The following is a 5422-nucleotide window of genomic DNA, read 5'->3' as shown; positions in this document are numbered from 1 at the left end:
TCCAGTCCCAAGCCAGGCTGAACTTGCACAAACTGGAAAATTACTGCTCCCACCTCCTGCTCCCCTCAACTCCCTCCAGAGGATTCCCAGAGTCTTCTTTCCAGTCTCTGCCCTCCATTCATTGCCTTTCACCCTGCAGTGATGTTCCCAAATCCCCGGGCACCCCCAGCTCAGAGGAAGGGACAGCCAAGGGCTGGGGGGTGCTGGGGACACCTGTGTCCTCCCCAGCCCCTCAACAGCCAATCCTGACCAAGCTTTTGCTCTCCTTCCCCAGGCCACGTTTGGCAGTGGTGAAGGTATATGTTATGGGGTAAGTGCTGGAACTGGGTGCAGCAGTGTGGGGGTGAGTTTGGTCACCCCCAACCTTTACTGGGACTGGGGACACCTCAGTGACATCTCATGGTCTCTCCACAGCAAGCTGGTGGCATTTCTAATGGCAAGGTGAGCACCCTGATTTCTTCTGCTGGGCTCAGACCCTCCCCTCTCATGGCCATGACCCTCCAGGGCATCCCAGTGCACCCCAGTGCGTGCCTGAACACCCCAGAGCTTCCCAAGGCTGCCCCTTCCCCAGGGTCCCCATTTTATTCCCACCCATCCTGGTGCACCCCAGTAACCCCCAAAGAGCACCATGGCCAGTCGCCTTGCTCTCCTCTTTCCCTTTCTCATTGCCCATGACAGTGGTGTCCCCAAATCCCCCTCCTGGACTTCCAAAGCCCCTCCCAAACCCATCAGTTTTGGTCCTCTTCCCCTGCTTTCTCCTGCCCCCACCCATGTCCCACTTCAGCCCCCACATCCCCCCCACTGGAATTCCTGCCTCCCCACCCACATTCCCCCATTCCTATCCCTTCAACACCCCCAGCCCCATCCCGTGGGGTCCCCAATCCCCCCAGTTCAGTGTCTTTGAGTCCCTCACATCCCACTCTGTTCCCTCCTCCTGGGAGACCCCAAATTCCCCTCGCTCTCCTTGTCCCCATCCCCACCGTGGTCCCTGCTTGCACAGGCATCGGCTGAAACTGGCTGGAGTGGGACTGGGGGAGTAGAAGGGATTTTCCTCCTCAGACTGGGGGCTGCCATGGGGCTTTGGGAAACCTGTGACCCCCTGAGTCCTGCAAGGGCCATTCCAGACTAAACCTTTGCTCTCTGTCTGCAGACATCCATTGTAGGAGGTGCAGGTGGATGCATTGGGGTAAGTTGTGGAATTGGGGCACCAGTGTGGGCACTGGGGGCCAGTTTGGTCCCCCCATGCCTTGCTGTGAGCAGTGAGCAGTGACATCTCCCCATCTCTCTGCAGAAATCAAATGGCATCCAACGAGTGAAGAGGTCTGAGGTGGGTACCCGTAGTTCTGCTGGGCCCAGAGCATCCCCTGTCCTTGTCATCTGCCTCCAGTGCACCCCAGTACACCCCAATGTGCCCCAGTACACCCTAGTGTGGGCCATTATGTCCCAGTGTGCCTCATTATCTCCCAGTGTGGCTCTAACCCCACCTTTCTCCCCAGCCCCCCGTGGCTGAGCAGGTGCAGCTTCTGCGGGAGTGATACCTGACTGCCCCTGTGGATGCCCTGGTGAGAAATCTTGGGGAATCTCCAGTCTCCCAAAAGTTCCTGATGGAACCCTGAGCTCTCTGGGGTGGACAGAGCTTGGGAAAATCAGAGGGACATGGTGGGTCGCTGATCTGTTTGCTGGGATTGGGTGGACAGAGCTGTCCCCAAGGCTTTCCTTGCACCGGGGGGCTCTGGGCACACCCAGTATCCCTGTGAGAGCAGACAGGGCTCTGGGAGGTTTTGGGATATTCCAGGGCAAGGGACTCTGGGAGCCACATGGATCTCAGGAGCCAAGTCTGGTCTCAAGTGTGTCTGGGACTCCAAATCCCTTCTCCTGCTGCAGGTCCTTGCAAAGAGAGGGGTGGGGACAAGGTCCCTCTCATGTCCCAGTGGACAGCAGTGTCACGATTTGGGCTCTGCCTTTCAGGCCTGGAACTGGTGGTGACACCCGGGTCCTGTCCCCCTCCAGCAGCATGAGGAGATGATCATGTCTGGATAATCCCCCTGATCCCCTGGGAGTCCTGGGAATTTCCCTGGAATAATCAATAAACCCCTGCAGCAAAGCAACTCTGTGTGTGCACGTGTGCTTGTTCTCATGCCTGTGGGTGTGTTCCCATGTCCATGCTCACATCCATGTGGGTTCCGTGTCCTTGTGTGTTCCTGTGTCCCTGTGTGTTCCATGTCCCTGTGTGTTCCATGTCCCTTTGTGTTCCTGTGCCCCTGTGTGTCCCCATCTCCACGTGTGTTCCCATGTCCATGTTCCATGTCCCTCTGTGTTCTGTGCCCCTTGTTCACCCCTGCGAGTCTCTGCTCCCTCCCCCACCATGACCAGAGTGACTCTGGGGTCTCCCAGGTCTCTCTCTCCCTTCCTCCCCATCCCCCACCATGTGCCCTGGGCAGGGAAGACTAAGGCGACAATGTGGGGACATCCAGGGACGTCTCCTGGGGGCTGGGGAGGCTCCACTGGTGCTGGGACTGAGGAGCAGCAGTTGCCCATCCCAAACACTGTCACCACCACCACCACCATCATCATCATCACCACGCCCTCCATTATGTGCCCTTGTCCCTTCAGTGCATCCCCACATGTCCTCCCCTGTAGCTGCCTGGGCTAGGATGGTTCTAGCTTCGGGCTGCTACAGGGTCCAGATAGCTCAGAGGCCCCTGAGGCAGAAGGTCAGCTTCTCAGCTAGCTAGGAATGTGATCTCAGGAGCTGTTGTAGAAGTTCCAAAGGTAGCTTTATTTCTTTGAAGGGTTCTACCAGCAAAATCCTGATACATTGCATAGCAAAACATTTTTATAGGGTTTAGGGGGACTGAGATTCTAACCAGTAAAATTATAAAATGAGAACTATCCAATTACTTTGAGATTCTAGGTGAGAAAAGACCATTCATCTAGTAAAGTTAAAGACCAATAGAAATCCTAAATGATAACAGGGGTTTCAGTGGGGGGCTGAGCATTTCTCGTGAAATGTTTCATTGTCTCAGGGTATGAGATCCCAGGATCCATTTTCAGGGACAGTTGCATCATCCACAATTCCTCTCTCTGTATTACTGTCTCTAACAGTTTTTTGAAACATTGAACAAGGCATGAAAACATAGCTAACACAGTGAGAATGACAATGAAAATCCACAAAATTCCCTTAACCAAGGATGAAGCCCATCCTCTCAGTCCCCATTGTCCAAAGAGCTTGTTGACCCAGTCAGGGGTAGTTTCAGTCTTCAAGTCCTTCACATGGTTTTTCAGCTTCTGGATGTTTTGATGAATGGATGTTGAACAGGAAGAGAGGTTGAAGCAGCACATTCCTTCAAAGTCTTCACAGCCATGTCTATGGGAGAGCAGCAGGAATTCAATTGCTGCCCTATTTTGCAGAGATGCATGTCTTATGGTTTCTTCATCCTTGAGATCACTCATAGCAGCAGATGCAGCGTTGGCCTGCTTACCAAGCCAGCACCCTAAATGATTAATTTTGCCAAGGGCTTTTGCTGCAGCCACCCATGGTAGGAAACAGGGAGGCAGTAATTCTTTTGGGTTTGTTCCAAATGTACAATGTGGGGTCACAATTCTCATCAAATTCAGTGTAAGATCTTTTCTCGCATTTTGATTTGCTTTCTTTTTTCCAGTTTTGTAACAAGGTAATGTTGGGGGTGAGGGTAGAAAGCCTGCCAAGGCTACAGGGTCCCCCCTGGAGACAAGAGGGGATCCCAGCTCAAACTCGATCACCACAGATGAGAAACATTCCCTTGAGCAGTGTTTTGGGGTGGAGAGAGGACTCAGAAATTATGGGAGCAGTATAGTTACACCAATTTGGATAGCCATATGCTTTGTTGATGGGTGATATGTTTTTTCTGTATGTGTTTCTGAACAAATCCAATTCATGCAAATTTTATCTTGGGTGTTTAAAGTAAAATTTGACACAGTATGTTGCCTTGGAGGACCCCAGAAAATCTAATTCTTGGGGATACTTGAAGCCATTTGGCAGAATTTTTGTCCAATCGTCCCAGGTGTCCACTGGGTTGGGTTTCTTACTTGTGGTGCAGGGGAGTTCTGAGTTGTAAATGGGCCAGTCATCTGCTGCAAATGGAATTCCCACCAAACATATGGAAAGTGGGTTGTCAAGGCTGCCCAGGGTTAAGCACAAGTTATCTTGGTTTAATGTCTTTGCTAAAGTCACCCAAAAATTATGGTTGGGTTGTGGGCTTATCCAGCCGAAGGCATGTGGCACGGTGAAGAACATCTGGGCAGCAGTGAGGACAGCACTAACAGAGATAATTTTCATCTTTGGACGAGGATGGGGCTTCTGATAGGGAACACAAGCAAAATTTGTTATCTTGAGGAGGGGAGAAATAGAGTTCTGTCCTTTCCCTGTCCCCCTCCCCTATATATATATATTTTTTTTTAAACACTGAAACTAGGGGATTTGGTATAGGGTTAGGGGTTTTACCAAAGTCATAGAGAGGGACAAAAAAGGAATTTTTTTTAGCAGGGTTAATAACATTTGAACTAAAAACTACTTTGTGAGCAGACAAAGTTTAGCCTAAAACTTAACTAAGGCAGCTAAGTGCTGCTTGGTTTTCTGTTTCATCTGCTGTCGTGTGACAGGACGACCTTTTCTTTGGTATGTGGGTGCTCTGTGATGCCTGCATCTCCATCTGGAGCTGGTTTGGTTTTGAGGAGGTTTTGTGTTGGACTCAGGAGAATTTTTGCTGGTGCTTGAAGGGGTGGGTTTTGCAGTGCCCAGATATGGTTTTATGTTTTTTCCTGGGTAACATTTTGGACCACATGGCAGGGATACACAGGTGTATCCCCTTCTCCAGGTGATCAATTGAAAGGGCCAGAAATTTGGTGTGTTTCTGGGTCTTTCACCAGCACTGGTGGTTTCTCAGTGAGCTTGGCTTGGGTTGAGTTTGCAAAGTGGTGGAGGATTGGAGGATCAGGTTCTGATGCTGTACAATTCAGAAAGATGATGACATAGAAAGGTTTGCAGAGTCTTTCAACTGGAGATAAGATTTCTGTGTCTCTTTGCTACTGGTTGAGTACTCTTTTTAGGGTTTGATGGGTTCTCTCTACAATGGATTGTCCTATGGGGTTTGCAGCAATGCCAGTGATGTGTTCAATTCCCCATTCACTGAGAAACTTTTTCAATTATTGAGATTTGTAGGTGGGTCCATTATAAGTTTTGATCTTTTATGGGACTCCCAGAGTGGCAAATGCTAGGAGAAAATGCTTAATAGCATGAGTGGCTTTCTCTCTTGCATGAGCTGATGCAAAAACTGCTCCGGAAAACGTGTCAACTGACATGTGCACGTATTTGGACTTCCCAAAGGATGGCAAGTGGGTCATGTCATTCTGCCACAGTTGGCAGTTGTTCAGACCTCTGGGA

At 50.5% G+C, this 5422-nt stretch overlaps 1 long non-coding RNA gene across 1 annotated transcript; it reads left to right on the top strand.

Moving 5' to 3' along the window:
- The first annotated feature begins 1149 nt into the window (after positions 1–1149).
- LOC306815909 lies at positions 1150–1563 on the top strand. The gene is made up of 3 exons (XR_013777519.1): positions 1150–1186; positions 1292–1327; positions 1497–1563. It is a non-coding gene; the product is annotated as an uncharacterized lncRNA (long non-coding RNA).
- Positions 1564–5422: the final 3859 nt, after the last annotated feature.

Source organism: Erithacus rubecula, assembly GCF_903797595.1.
Source record: "Erithacus rubecula genome assembly, contig: scaffold_283_arrow_ctg1, whole genome shotgun sequence".
In the NCBI taxonomy this organism is placed as follows: Eukaryota; Metazoa; Chordata; class Aves; order Passeriformes; family Muscicapidae; genus Erithacus; species Erithacus rubecula.
Note: the sequence above shows the minus strand (reverse complement) of the source record. Positions and strands in the feature narration are given on the sequence as shown.